The sequence below is a fragment of the Chiloscyllium punctatum genome, chromosome 14 (genome assembly GCF_047496795.1).
Source record: "Chiloscyllium punctatum isolate Juve2018m chromosome 14, sChiPun1.3, whole genome shotgun sequence".
NCBI lineage: Eukaryota > Metazoa > Chordata > Chondrichthyes > Orectolobiformes > Hemiscylliidae > Chiloscyllium > Chiloscyllium punctatum.
This window is the reverse complement of record NC_092752.1, coordinates 66711320-66727470: the sequence shown is the minus strand read 5'-3', so window position 1 is coordinate 66727470 and position 16151 is coordinate 66711320. Positions and strand designations below refer to the sequence as shown.

Genomic DNA, 16151 nt, shown 5'->3' with positions numbered 1-16151 from the left:
GGTCCCCAGAACGTTACCTGGGTCTCTGGATTAACTGTCTAGTGATAATTTCACTCCGTCATCACTGCCACTTAGGACATGAGGCAGGGTGATTGACTGAGGTATCAGTGGGGCAGCACATTAGCACAGAAGATCCACAGTATTGTGGCTTAGTGGTTAGCGCTGCTTCCTCAGCACCAGGGACCTGGGTTTGATTCCAGCCTCAGGCGACTGTCTGTGTTCAAGTTGGCACATTCTCCCCAGTGTTTGTGAGGGTTTCCTTCGGGTGTTCCAGTTTGCTCCCACAGTCCAAAGATGTGTAGGTTAGTTGGATGAACCACGTTAAATTTCCCATCATGTCCAGATGCAGTAGATGAGGTTTTGGGATGTGCAGGCAAATCTCTGCCTGTTGAGAAAAGATCTTTTTGTGGTCTTGGACAGAGGTCAGAGGGAGAAGTGACCGCACGTTTTACATTCCCGTGGCGGCAAGGGAGGATCAAGGGTGTGGAGGGTGGGTTGGTGGGAGGGTGTGGACCGAACATGGGGGATGCAGAGGGAATGGTCTCTGCGGAACACAGGTAGGGTTAGGGAGGGAAATATGTCTCTGGTGGTGGGGTCTGACTTTAGGTCGCAGAAATAAGAGGTTAATGCGCTGTATCTGGAGATTAGTGGGGTGGAAGGTGAAGACCGCAGGGTTATATTCTTTATTGTGGCTGGAGGGGTGGGGTAAAGGCGGAGGTGCGGGAAGTGGAGGGTATGTGTTGGAGGGCATTGTTGATCAAGTCAGAGGAAAATTACGGTCCTTGAAGTCGGCCTTTCTGGGATGTCCTGGAGTAGAATCCAAAGGGATTAAACAAATACATCACAGACAAAAGATTAACTGGACCAGAGAATAGGACCCCTTAAAGGTCAACAAGGCTGTCTATGGAACCACAGGGGGTGCGAAAGATATGCAAATATTTCACGTCATTTTTACTGGTGAAGTATATGGAAGCTCGAGAGTTTGGAGAAATAAACAGTGATAACTTGAAAAGTGTCCATGTTACAGAGGAGGTGGTACTGGATGTCTTAAATCGCATCAAGGTGGATAAAGCCCTGGAACCTGATCAGGTGTATCCTGGAACTTTCTGGAAATCTAGGGATCTGATTGTTGGGCCTCTCCTGAGGTTTTTGTATCGTTGATAGCGACAGGTGAGGTGCCATTATTTTTAAAAGGTGGTAAGGAGTGGCCATGGAACAAGAGAACAGTGAGCCTGAAGTCAGTGGCAGGCAAGTTGTTGGAAGGGATTCTGAGGGACAGGATATCCATCTGTTTGGAAAAGTAAGGAATGATCAGGGAGAGTCAATGTGGCTTTGTACATGCACAATTGGGTCTCACTAACTTGAGTGTTTTGAAGTGTCAAAGAAAATTGATTAAGCCAGGCGGTGAATAATGTTTATATTGACATTTAACAAGGTTCCACAAAGCAGACTGGTTAGCAGGGTTAGATAACATGGAATGCAGGGAGAGCAAGCCATTACAAAACTGCCTTGAAGGTAGGAGACAGAGGATGATGGAGGGTTGCTTTGCGGACTGGAAGCCTGTGAGCAGCAATGTGCTGCAAGGATGGATATTGGGCCCTTGAATACATGACTTGGATGTGAATATATGAGGTATGGTCAGTCGGTTTACAGAAGACACTAAAATTGGAGATGTAGTGGATAGTGAAGATGATTAGTTCAGAATACAACAGGATCTTGATCGGATAGGCCATTGGAGCAAGGAATGGCAGACGGAGTTCAATTTAGATAAATGTGAGCTGTTGTATTTTGGAAAGGCAAATCAGGGCAGGACTTGATACACTTAATGGTAAAGTCCTGGGGAACATTGCTGAACAAAGGGACCTTGGAATGCAGGTTCATAGTTCCTTGAAAGTAGAGTCACAGGTAGGCGGGGGAGTGAATGCAGCAATTGGTACGCTCCTCGTTATTGGTCAATGCATTGAATGCGGCTGTTGTGAAGTCATATTGTGGCTGGGCAGGGCACTGATTACAGCTCTTCTGGAGTTCTGTATTCAGTTCCAATCTCCCTGTTCTTGGAATAATGTTGAGAAACTTGAAAGGGTTCAGAAAACATTTGCAAGGATTTTGTCAGAGTTGGACAGTTTGAGCTATTGGGAAAGGCTGAATAAGCTGGGAATATTTTCCCTGGAGGGTTGGAGTCTGAGAAGTGATCTTATAAAATCATGAAGGGCATGGATAAGGTGAGCAGTCAGGGACTTTTTCCCAAGTTCGGTGGGTCCAGAACTAGAGGGTACAGGCATAAGGTGAGAGGGAAAATATTTAAAAGGGATCTAAGGGGCATCGTGTTCATGTTGAGGGCATTGCAAGTATGGAGTGAACTGCCAGAGGAAGGGGTGGAGGCTAGTACAATTGCAGCATTTAAAAGGCATTTGATTGGGTACATGAAGGGGAAGGATTTAGACAGATAAGGGTGAACCGCTGGCAAATGGGACTCCATTAACGCTCTCCGTTATTGGTCAATGCATTGAATACAGAAGCTGGGATGTCATATTGTGGCTGGACAGGACATTGATTAAGCCACTTCTGGAATTCTGTTTTCAGTTTGAATTACTCTGTTCTGGGAAGGATGTTGTGAAACTTGAAAAGGTTTGGACAAGATTTACAAAAACGTTGCCACGATTAGAGGATTTGGTCGACAGGGAGAGGCTGAATAGGCTGGGGCTATTTTCTCTGGAGAGTCAAAGACTGAGAGGTGACTTCATGGAGATTTATAAAATCACGAGGGGTGTGAATAAGGTGAGCAGCCGGGGTCCTATTTCCTCAGTTGAGGTGGGTCCAAAACTAGAGCACCTGGGTTTAAGTTGAGAGGGCAAAGATTTAAAAGGGATCTAAATGGCAACGTTTTCAAGCTGAGTGTGGTGTGTGTATGGGAGGGGCTACCAGATGAAGTAGTGGAGGCTGATAAAATCACAACATTTAAAAGGCTTCCAGTTGGGTACATGAGTAGAAAGGGTTTTGATGGATACAGGCCAATAGATGGTAAATGGGAATCCATTAGTTTAAGATTCCTTGTTGGCACGGACGAATTGGACTGAAGGTCTGTTTCTTTGATCTTAATAAATTAAGATGCATTCCTCTCTTTTGCGGAGAGCTAGCTGAAGCACAGATAATTATCCTTGGAGCTGAGAAGGTGAAGCAGTGATTTTAACCTGTTGCAGATTTGGTTCCAAGGTCTTGAATTTGCAGAGAGAGAGAGGAATTGTTAACGCTGTCACAATTTTTAGTAACTACTTTCAAGTAATTGGCAAATAATACAAGGTGAAAATGTGAACACTATTTTACTCAGTAAGTTCTGAGCATCTGGAACAGTCTGAACGACATAGATTCAGCAGGTATTCTGAAACAGACTTGGAATTTTACTTTTTAAGGAAAGATTTGGGGGGCTATGGGCACGTGGGAGGGGACTTGGGACAGATTTGCAGCATCTCCAGAGGGAGTGAGTACAGCCCCAATGGGCTGAATAGCCCCCAGGCCCTGTGCTCTGTGATACTGCCCCATTCACTGTGAATGATGAAGCTCATCCCAGGGCAGAAAGAGGGATTAGCCCTCCATTCTCATCACAATGGGGCCCGGCTGATTGACGGCAGCTCCAGACCAATAGGAGGAGAGGCTGTGTGGTCCTGCAGCCAATGGGAGTGAATGAGGGGTGTGGCCAGCAAGACAACACCTGTCCATGAGCTATGCAGGTGCAGTGTCACTGTTTGGGGATGGGAGAGACAGCAGAGACTGGGACAGAGGCTGTGGGACCTGAATTACAAACTCCCGGTAAATAAAAACCAAAAGAACTGCGGAAGATGTAAATCAGAAACAACAACCAGGAGGTTCTGGAAAAGCTCAGCAGGTCTGGCAGTATCTGTGAAGAGAAATCAGAGTTCAAGTTTAAGATCCGGTGTCCCTTCCACAGAACAGATGTTACTGAGAAAAAAAGTCAGCTTATGTACAGAAGTTAGTGTGGGGGGAAGGATAAAAGGAGTAAAGGACAGGTGGGGATAGAGTGAGAAAAACAGTTGGGTAAAGGAGTGGGGGAGGGTGATTAGCTGTTAATAGAGACTGTTAGTGTCTAACCATAGGTAGTGTGTAATGACAGGCTGTGAGAACAAGGCCTGGTGTGTGGGGGTAGGGGGCTACGACATGAGGTTGTTAACTTATGGTTAGCCACTAACTGTCTCCAGTATAAGCTGTTCCCCACCTATATCACTCCACGATTGGAGCTACCGAGGACACAAACCTTTGGAATATCATCCCTAATTCCCTCTCTCTGCCTTAAAGATGTATCTAAAAATCGTTCTCTTTAATCAACATTTCCATCATTTATGAAGCATTTTAGGAGATTTGTCAATGTGAAAAGCTCCATACAATGCAGGTAGTTGTTGTTATTGTCTGACATCAGGAGAAACAGAGATGAGCCCTCTCTCTTTCATACCTGATGAACAGCAACAAAATCAGGAAGCACTGAGCATGCTCCAGCCCACAATGGGCCTCGGATTATTGATGTCAGCGCAGGACCAATAAGAGTGGGGGAACGGGAGCTAGAGGTGCTAGTTGGTCCTTCAACCAATCGGAGTGAATGAGGGGCAGGACAATACTCAACCACATGATAAACTTCACGGACAGCACAGTGTTGTTGTGACCAAGGCATTGGAAATGTGTGAAGGTGAAGGGCAGGGGAAAGGAAAGACATATTGACCAGGAAGAGAAGGGAATTTTCATGGTATGGGATGAGAGGTTTTACAGAACTTAGTACACGTTGTAAAACACAAATTTGAAAATCCAAATTCTGCACCATTTTCCCTCCCTATAATGCATTTTGCATTCCCTGAAATATCTACTGTGTTTCTCCCTCCACAGATACCAGTGATCGGTGCCAAAGCCCCATTGCCTGTGGAGAAGGTGATGTTTGACTTCCTTGTACAGCTGCAGTTCGTGCGGTGAAGGTGCTCCCACAATGTGTTTGGGTAAGAGCTGTTATAGATTATTCACTCAGTAACATTGAAGAGTTGACATTATGTGTGCAAATCAACAACAGTTTTTTTTTATCATGGCTATAATTCCACAGAAATACTATTGAGAACTTCTGACATAAGGCCACAGATGGGGATATTAGGTCAGGTGATCAAAAGAATTGCCAAATAAGCAGGTTTTCAGGAATACCTTAAAGGAGGAAAGCAGGTCTGAGGGGGTTAGAGTGGGAATTCCAGACCGTGTTGCCTTGGCAACAGTAGAAACAGCCAGACCAGTGAAGCAATGAATAAACACATCGTTGGGAGTCTGAAAGAAAATGAGTTGTCGGGATCTCACAGGTTGTGTGGTGCAGGGAGACAGGGATGTTCACAGCCAGGAATTACATCAAGGGAGAGAATTTTAAATTGTTGCTTGTTAATAGGAGTCTTTTATTGGATCAACAAGTTTTGGTACAAGTGAGCGCTTGGGCAGTAGGGTTTTAGATACTCTTGAGATTATATGTAAGTTGAATGTGGGAGGCTGGCCAGGAGTGTGTTTGGATAATGAAGTCTGGAGATAACACAGGGATGGACGAGTATTTCAGTAAATGAGCTGAGACTAGGGTGAAGTTGGGTGATGTCACTGATGTAGAAATAGTGCTTTTGGAGTTGGGCTGCTCCTCCTCTTCATCACTCCCCCTCCCCAATTCACAGATATTGTTCCTTGTTCTACCTGTCTGTCTTTTCTGGTTATGTCCTTCTCTCCCATTCTGCTGCAAACTAATATTTGACCCCACCGTTGTTGGAAAAACCGACTCCATCCCGACTCTCCCTTTCCTTTCTGAATTCCTTATATTTGGTGTCCCTCAAGGATCTCTCCTTGGTCCCTCCCTATTTCTCACCTACATACTGCCAGGAGGTGACATTGTCCAAAAGCACCGTGTTCGGTTTCACATGTACACTGACAATGCCCAGCTCTCCCTCCCCATCATCCCCCTCAATTACTCAGTTATCAAACTGCTCATCACACTCCCACTACGCGATTGGCTGCAATTTCCTGCAACGGAACATTGTAATGGTTAAACCCATTGCCTTCAGTTGCTATTACAAATTACTTTCCCTTACTGCTGAGCCCCTCCCTCTCCCTGGGAACTGTCTGAGGCAGAACCACACTCTTCACAATATTGCTCTCATATCTGACCCTAAGGTGACCTTCTGATCAGACATCTACACAATCACAAACACCAGGAATTCCAATCTCTTAAAATGTTGCTTGTCTCCACCTCACCCCAGCTCCATTGCAACTGAAACCCCTCACCTGTGTTGGTGTTGCCTTAAACTTGACGAATCCAAAACAGAACCCGTGATTCCGTGACTGACCCAGAATCTGATTCCAGACTCCCTCATGATAGGAAGCATCCTCTCAGTATTTACCCTGTCAAACCCCTTAAGAATCCTACATGTTACAATGAGATCCCCTCTCATTCTTCACAAATCCAGTGAGTGGAGTCCCAAATTCTTCAGCCTTTTAAAAGATAATCCCTTCAAACCAGGGTTCATCCCAGTCAATCTTCTGTGAAATGCCTCTGATGGAATGATGTATTTCCTTAAATAAAGGGACCAAACCTTCTGTCATTACTCCAGATGTGGTCTCACTCACACTTTATAAAGTTCCTCTCAGGTATATGCTCCAAACAGCTCCCTTTAAACTTGCACAGATGTTGTTGGAAATGCTCAGCAGGTCATGCAACATCTGTGAAGAAAAATCCGTTAATGTTTCGGGTCTGGTCACCCTTCCTCAGATACGTTAACCCTAATTTCTTTTCACAGATGCTGCTAGACCTGCTGAGCTTTTCCAGAAACTTCTGTTTCTCTTCCTGGTTTACAACATCTTCAGTTGTTTCGGTTTTCATATCCTTTAAACTTGCCATCTCTCTTCTAGAATTTGTCATTTCCACCTTGGAAAAAAGATTCACATTTGTTTGGTCTCCCCTACCCTGGAAAAAAAGAAACCATGACTAGTCACCCTATCATTGCTCCTCATAATTTTATAAAGTTCGATAAAGCCACCTAAAGTGTCCAGTGCTGCAGGGAAATAGCCTCAGACTATTCAGCCTCTCCCTATGGTTCAAATGTTCCAATACTGGCAACACCCTCGTAAAATTTTTCTGAACTCATGCAAGTTTCCCAACATCTTTCCTACAGCAGGGAGACTGGAATTGAAAGCAGTCTGGGGATTCCAAAAGTGGCCGAGCCAATAAACTGTACAACTGAACCATGATCTCCCAACTCCTATCCTCAATGCACTGCCCAATAACATCTAGCATACCGCACACCACCTTCACTCACCTGTCTACCTTCAACCACACTTTCAAGGAACTATCAACCCACACTGCATGGTCTGTTTGTCTGTCAACACTTCCCAGGAACTTGTCATTAAGAGGTTGAGTCCTATTCTGGTAACATCTTTCTGAAATCAGGGAGACCACAATTGAATACAGTATTCTAAAACTGGCCTCACCAATGCCCTACTCAGCCACAACGTGCCCTCCTAATCCCTATACTCAGTGACAGAAACCCTACAGTGTGGAAGCAGGCCTTTCGGCCCATGAGACCATACCAACCATCGGAACAGCATTCCACCCTAACTCTGTAACCTACCATGACCCAAAGCTCATCCAGCTAACCTGCATGGCTTTGGATTTGTGGGAGGAAATTAAGAGCACCCAGAGGAAGCCCACGCAGACACACAGGGAGAATGTGCAACCACCACGCAGACAGTGGAATTGAATCGAATCAGCACATTCCATTCAATGTTAGTGTCCCAAATGCCACGTTCAGCACCTGATCTCCCTGAAACTTCACTTTCCAAGAACTATACAGTTGTTCTGAGCCCTTCAGAGGGAATTAAGGTGAGAAGGAGAAAACAGGAACAGGGTTGAGTTTTAGATCTATAAAATAACTCTCCATCTTCCCCCTCTGTTCCCCCTGCCCCCTCTTCTTCCCCCCCCCCCCCGGTCTGTTCCCCCCTTTCTGTCAGCTGCCCACGCCCCCCCCCCCCCCCCTCGTTCCCACTGCCTGTTCCCGTCTTCTGTAGTCCCATTTTCTGTTCTAACCCGTCTCTGTCTCTCCCCTCCCCCCTCCCCCCCCCCCCCCCCCCCCCCCCCCGGCCTTTTTCCTCACCCATTTCGGTCCCACCCCTCTCAATCCACCCACCCCCTTGTCTGCCTACCCTCCCTCCCAGTCCCCTAGTTCTGTACTCCCCCACTGCAGGGCAAATATCTTGTCTATTTACCCTATCCATGCCCAGCCTGATTTTAAAAATCTCTTTCAGGTCACCATTCAGCCTCTGACGCTCTAGGGAAAACAGCCTATCCAACCCTGGCAACATGCTATAATTCTTTTCTGATCTCTTTAAAGTTTAACAACATCCATCTGATAGGAAGGAGAAAAGAATTCTATACAATATTGATTCAGCAACTTTTGCAATGTCCTGTACAGCCGCAATATGACCTCCCAACCCGTATACTCAATGCTCTGACCAATAAAGACAAGCAGACCAACTGTGGCCTTCACTATCCTATCTACTTGCTACTCTACTGCCAAGGAACTATGAACCTGCACTCCAAGATCTCTGTTTAGCAGCACTCCCCAGAAACTTACTATTAACTGTATACGTCCTGCTAAAGGTTGCTTTTCCAAAATGCAGCAGCTTGCATTTTTCTAAACTGAACTCCTTTGCTCATTCACCCATCTGATCCAGATCCTCTTGTACTCTGAGGTAATCTTTTTCACTGTCTACTACACCTCCCATTTTGGTGTCATCTGCAAACTTACTTACAATACCTCTTATGTTCACATCCAAATCATGGATATAAATGACGAAAAGTAGTGGATCCAGCACCGATCCTTGTGAGACTCCACTGGTCACAGGCCTCCAGCCTGAAAAGCACCCTCTGCCTTCTACCTTCGGGCCAGTTCTGTACTCCATGCGATCTAACCTTGCTGACCAGTCTCCCACCAGGCCATACTGTCTCCCAGCTGTCCCTGCCTGTGCCTCCAAACAGAACCTTCCTGTAGTTTCTCTCCTGTCAGACTCTCCCATTTCTCCGTTTGTCCAGGATCTCCTCCTGCTGCTGCACTGCTCCTGTCCCTCACTGACCTGCCCATCCCCCAGTGTCCTCCACATTCATTCACTCTTCACAATCCCATTGACCCAGTCCTCCAGCCATGTCCCCTCCACTCCATAGAGACGGTTCAGTGGTTGGGGCACTGCTGCCTCTCAGCACCAGGTACCCGGGTTCGATTCCGGCCATGGGCGACTGTGTGGAGTTTGTGCATTCTCCCCATGTCTGAGCGGGTTTGCTCCCACAATCCAAAGATGTGCAGGGCAGGTGAATTGGCCATTCTAAATTGCCCATAGTATTAGTTACATGAGTTCGGGGGAATGGGTCTGTGTAAGTTACTGTTTGCGGGTCAGTATGGACTTGTTTGGTCGAAGGGCCTGTTTCCATGCTGTAGGGATTCTGAATTATTGGGCAGCAGCTGCTGCCCATCACCCAGACTCCTGTATGATCGGGAGCACGTGCTGTAGGAGGGGAGACAAGTGCACGGGCGCAGTGCTGGGCAATTGTGGGAGTATGCACAGTATAGGTCAATGCCTGGGAAGGAGGCTGTGGGTGTGAGGGATTAATCTATCATTAGCAGCTTCATCCCTCTGGGAGCAGGACCCTGGGGAATGGCCCTTCTCTTGCTACCCTGACATGTGATCAGACTATCAGTGGGGCAGCGTTTTGCAGAAAGTTATCAGAACTCTTTTGTGAAGATTCAGGGTTGTTATGGAAAGGGACAAGGATGGGCCTGCAGTTAGAATTCTAATTTGGCTCATTTTAGTCAGATGGGTCTTGGCCAGAGTGTGCAGGAAGCAGTGTATGCAGGATGGTTCTCATCAGGAGCTAGGAAACTGAATTTGAAGAGAGAGTGTGTTAGAACTGGGTGTGGAGGAAAGGAGTGGGGGGATTGGTTTGGATTTTAGTTCACAGGAGAGAGAAATTGAGACTGAGGTTGAAAGCTTTGGGGGAAACAAGGAAACTACAGTTTAATACGACAATTGTCTTATGAATTTCCATCCTGTATTAACAGTGGTAACTTGTGTGATCTGTTGTATGGTACTGAAAGGGTGGATTTGCGGATGAGAAATACAATTTGAACTTCATGTTCCGATCTGATAGTTACTTGATCCGTGCCGATCTGAATATCATTGGCCTTTTCATCTGGAAGGAAAGGTGTGCATTCTGTCCGTGGGCGAATATTTCACATCTCAGTGTGACTGAAAAAGTACTGAGACACAGCCAAGTCCATGTCAGCGTGGTGAGTGTGGAGAGAGATTTCATTTGTTTTTGAAAGTCTGAAAAATCATGGCACATTTCCCAGGAACAATGAAGCCACAACTTTGCTTTGTAGAAGGACAAGTCTTTAATTAACCATGCAACCAGAAAGACACAAGGATACCTGCACCATGGGAAACACTATGAAAATGGGATTGTTGTAAAGGAGTTCATTCTCGATCATGGATTGTAATCCATTGGCATTGTCCCGTCAGTTCCAGCCCCGCGGGGAAACACTGGAAATATGAGGAATGTCATGTAGGTTTCAGTTATTAAACTGTAAAAAGTGCAGAACTATTTACAAGGATGTTGCCAGGGCTCAGGGGTCTGAGTTATAGGGAGAGGTTGGACAAGTGAGGATTTTATGTTTAGAGCAGAGGAAACTGAGGGGGTTCTTTTCTCGAAGTGTATAAGACCATGAGGGACATGGATCAGGTGAATGCACTCAGTCTTTTTCCCAGGAACTCAAGGATTGGACGGCTTGATTGGATCAGTTTAAGGTTAGAGGAGAAAGAATAAAAGGGAAGCTGAGGGGCAACTGTTTTACACAGAGGGTTGTATGTATATGGAATGAGCTGCCAGGAACACTCACAACAGGTAAAAGACATTTGGACAAATACATGGATAGGAAAGGGTCAGAAGCAAATGGGCCAAGTGCAGGGAAATGGGGTTAGTGTGGATGGACATTCTGGTCGGCATGGGCCAGTTTGGGCCAAAGGGCCTGTCTCTGCTCTAGGATTCTATAATTCTAAGTGCATTTGCTATTTCTCCCCCTAACTCTGTTGGTATCCTGGGATGTATTCCGTCAGGATAATGAGACTTGTCTACATTTAGCTCCAGTAACTTGCCCAGCTCTAACTCTTTCACAATAATGGTTATTATCTAGGTCCTCATCTTCCTGAGTCTCCTTATCAATTACTGCCATGCTCTTCGTATTCTCCACTGCGAAGACTGACTGCTGTGTACTCATATTCCTGAACCCTGCTGGATAGGAATAACTAGGCACAGAACTCTGAGAGGTCTTCTTTGAGTCTTTATTGATGAGACATGGCAGTTACATGGATGGTGTACATGCAAAACACCTCCAGGCAGCATCAGGTAACTCCCCGCCTGTCTGATGTACAGCTCCCATTCTTATACCTTAGTGGTTTGGGACTTTGAATAGAGACTGTCTCTCAGTATTATCTCCATGGTGACGGCAGTTAGAAAGTCTAGTTCAGTTCAGCACTTTGTGGTTAAACCACACACACCTCCCCCCACGCCCCCGTGGCTCCCTCAGGTATCTGACAGGCGCTTCAGTTTCAGTGGGGTATCTATCGGGATTCTGATGTGGAGGAGCCGGTGGTGGGGTGGACAAAGTTAAAAACCACACATCACCATGTTATAGTCCAACAGGTTTATTTGGAAGTACAAGCTTTTGGAGTGTGCTGTGATTTTTAATTTGATCAGGATTATCTCTATGGTAACGGTTAAGTACTTCAGCAATTACAGAGGCCATATGTTCCCCACACAATAGGTTCCCTCTAGCAGTGTAAACTGTTATTCTGGCCCTGGGTATAGCTACTCATCACTTTTCTCCCCCAATCCCATCATGCTTTCTGTTGATCTTTAAAGTTTTTCTAATCTCCTTGGTCTTTGCCAATTTGTATGCATTCTATTTCAGTTTGATAGATTCCCTTATTTCCTTAGCCACCCATGGCAGATTACTCCTCTTCCTACAGTCCTTCCTTTTCCCTGATATATACTTTTGCTGAGCACTTCGAAAAATTGCTTTGATATTCCTGCACTGTCCGTCAACTTTCCCACCATAAAGTCTTTGTTTCCAGTCTACATTAGCCAACTCCTGCCTCATCCTATTGTAGTCTCCTTTTGTTTAAGCACTGGATCTTGGAATTGGATCTAATCTTTCAGCTTTCCATCTGTGTTCTAAGTTCAACCAGACTTCTCAGAATTCTTTTATCAGATTATGAGGTGAGACGATGTTTCCTGGGTGTTTTGGTTTTCGTTGTCAGTGACCTTGGCTTTGTAATAAAGTACAGGATAGATATTCACCACAGCATACTCTGGACGGTGCGAATGTACGACGCAATCTAAAACCATAAATCACTGTCTCCCCTGAGTTTAAAATTGCAAAATCATTATCTCCTACACGCTTCCTCACTAGCTAAGGTTGGAATGCAAATCCACCTGACTGTCATTTTCCGAAAATCTCCTTTGGTGAAGGTGGTGAGTTTTGGATTTAGTTTTCCAGTTATTACCGTAAGAAGATAAGCCCTGGGCACAGGAGAGGCAATGCAGCCGTTCCAAACAGCTCCACCATTTAATACGGTGATGATTGAGCTCACCTCGGTCTCAGCTGGATTTTCCCGCCTGCTCTCTCTCATCCTTCAACTCATTGCAAATTCAACATCTGTATTTCTTCATTAAATTGTCTCATTGTCCTGGCATCCACCACATTTTCAATAGGGAATTCCACAGATTCACAACACATTGAGACAAGTACATTCTTCCTCATGAGAATAGAATACATTGAACATAGAAAAATACAGCGCAGTACAGGCCCTTCAGCCCTCGATGTTGCGCCGACCGAAGCCGACCTAACCTACACTAGCCCACTATCCTCCATATACCTATCCAATGCCCGCTTAAATACCCATAAAGAGGGAGAGTCCACCACTGATACTGGCAGGGCATTCCATGAACTCTCAACCCGCTGAGTAAAGAATCTACCCCTAACATCTGTCCGATACCTACCTCCCCTTAATTTAAAGCTGTGTCCCCGAGTAACAGCTGACTTCATTAGCGGAAAAAGGTTCTCACTGTCAACCCTATCGAAACCCCTAATCATCTTGTACACCTCTATCAAATCTCCCCTAAACCTTCTTTTCTCCAATGAGAAAAGCCCCAAGTGCCTCAGCCTTTCCTCATAAGATCTTCAAATAGAGTCCCTATAGTGCAGAAACAGGGAATTCATCCATTGAGTCCACACCAGCCTATGATGAGCATCCCATTCAGATCCACTCGTTCCCTGTAACATTGCATTTCCCATGGCTAATTGTCTCACCGGCACGTGCATGGACACTGTCAGCAATTTAGCACGGGCAATCCATCTAACCTGCACATCTTTGGACTGTGGGAGGAAACTGGAGAACTGCACGAAACCATGCAAACATGGGGAGAATGTGTAAACTCCACACAGTCGCCTAAGGTCCCTGACGCTGTGAGGCAGCAGTGCTAGCCACTGAGCCACCTCTGCTTAAAACCTGCTGCCCCTTATTAACCTCCCTATCCCCCAATTGGCTGAATCTATGTTCGTTACATCAGAAATCAGGTTGTCTAAGCGGATGTCTCAGTAAATCCCAGTGACAGCCCACATGTCCTGTGTGTCTGAATGGGGATCCGATACACAACATCCCACACTTTTCATTCACGTTCCAGAGACAGGGCTCCAGTGGCTGCGTGAGGACTGCAACTCCCAAATTCCAAGGCAGGGACCACACGTGGGGAAACCTGGCACTGCACAAGTACAGAATGTGGGTGAGTTTTGGAGCATGTGCTTTGGGGTAACTAGTGAAAAGTATTTCACACTGTGATTGTCTGGAGGAGGAACATACTTGCTTGTAGTATTGATCTGTTGGAGGGTCAAAGTGTCACCATACCCACATGGGACCAAGTTCCATCCCCAACTTGTCATAACACTGGAATCGATCAATGAGAAACAAAGGATATGACCCATTCTCCCAGACTGAAGGTTCCTCTTCTGTCCAGGATCTGCCATCTCCCTTTCTGTTTCCTTTTGTTTCATTCTGCTGTTACATTATTGACTTGCAGCAACTGAAGGTAAAGGAAGTGAACCCAGAAAGGGTGCAGAGTCTAACCAGGGACGGGAAGTGGTGGTATGGATCTGTTTATCAGTTACTCCATGGGAATGGGGAGGGTGTACATTAGGGGATAGCAGAGTCAGAATGGTGAGAGAGAGTAAGTGGGCTGGAGGGTTACAGCTTTGGGGGAAGGAAGAGGAAAAAGATATTCCAGAGAAACTAGAATTGTCTGCTCTGAATTTCTGATCTGTACATATTCCTTTATACAGGGTGCTAGATGGTGAAGATTTTCAGACTGAAATCTCAAAATCATGTGCAAATCGTGATTAACTTACCAAGTGTTTGAAGAACCAAAGATAGAGAATCACTGGGCCAAAATCCTGCAACACTCTCCCTCCCAGCATTGTCGGTCTCTCTGCGCCAAATGGACTGTGAATGGTACAAGATAGCACTCACTACCATCTTCTTGAGGGTAAGGAGAGATGGGGAATAAATGCTGGCTGAGCCAGTGATGCCCGTATCCTGGAAACGGTTTCTATCTCTCGTTGCTGAAACCCAATTGATGTTACTGCAGGATGATGAGGGAGGCTGAGTGCGTCCTCCAGGAGGCAGCACCATCACATTACCCCTGCCTGCACCTACACAGTAACACAATGCCACTGGAACAAAAGGCAGTGAAGCCAAAGGAGGACTTAGATATAGTTCTTCGAGGTAAAGTCAAGAATGGAGATTGGAACACAGCAGGAACAGGAGACTGAGCTGGATGGTTAGCTGTTTCCCATTGAATGGTGGAGCAGGATTGAAAGGCCGAACGGCCTCCTGCTGCTATCTCCCAGGTATGTATATAGTCATGGAGCCCGGGTAGGAAGAAGTGGGCAGGGATTCTCCAGGAGATTGCACTTTCGCATCAGTTTTCAGGGATGGTTTGATGGATTTTATTTAACATTGTCTTTAACACAAGGTTTGTGAATTTGGTTTTAAAATATTGTAGCTATTTGTTCCACAATAAATAAAACTAAAAGAAAAGAAATGAAACTATCTGAATATAACAGTTTTTAAAAATTTCAAACGCCTTGTAAAACAAAATCCTGTCTATTCCCGGACACCATCACTTTCCAGTTACTCAAACTCCAGGGAAATATTCCCTCCCTGTCTGAACCTGTTGGTTTGATTTAACTTCTTTTCCGTTCTCGTTCTGTGAGCTGTGAAGTGTTCTTTTTCCCCCCATTTCTCCGACCCAGAAGTGTTATCTCACACAGATGAGCAACCTTCCCACGTTCATCATTACACCATTTTGAGTTTTGTTAATATATAATCACCAGCAGTAAACCACCAGTGTAACCAATTGAATATTTACAAACAAAGCCCATTACGGGCAAAGCAAACCATTACAAATGACAGAGTGGGAATGGACCAAATAAAAGTAGAGTTAGGGGTGAGCGGGCAGCAGTGGAGATAAAGCACTGTATCCCCTGCAGTGCCCACCTCTATCTAAAGACATCGAGAGCATTGATACATACCACATGCTCCTTCTCCAAGGACACCCTGCTGTGTAGCCTTTATCCTCAATCATAGAATAGAATCCCGACAGTGTGGAAGGAGAGCATTGGCCCATCAAACCCCACCAACCATCCAAAGAGCATCCCACCTGGAGCGCTCCATCCTTGTAACACTGCATTTCCCATGGCTGATCCATTGAGTCTGCACAATCCTGGACACTGTGGACAATTTCGCACAACTGATCCACCTAACCCATAAATATTTGAACTGTGGGGGGAAACCAGAGCACCTGGAGGGGGCCCACACTATCCTGGGGAGAATGTGGGAAGTGCACACAGGCTGTTGACCAAGGCTGGACTCCAACCTTGTACCTGGTGCTGTGAAACAGCCGTGCTACAGTCACAATTTAAATCAAAACAGATGATCCCTGCTCATTGTCACATTGCTGTTTGTGGAGACTT

At 45.7% G+C, this 16151-nt stretch overlaps 1 long non-coding RNA gene across 2 annotated transcripts in view; it reads left to right on the top strand.

Moving 5' to 3' along the window:
* LOC140485776 (uncharacterized) overlaps positions 1 to 15084 on the top strand; it is a 39404-nt gene extending 24320 nt beyond the window's left edge. For both annotated transcript variants that reach the window (XR_011962443.1, XR_011962441.1), the window contains 3 exons: positions 4891 to 4997; positions 13808 to 13906; positions 14460 to 15084. This is a non-coding gene — a long non-coding RNA (uncharacterized lncRNA). The remainder of the gene's footprint in view (positions 1 to 4890; positions 4998 to 13807; positions 13907 to 14459) is intronic.
* The last annotated feature ends 1067 nt before the right edge of the window (positions 15085 to 16151 follow it).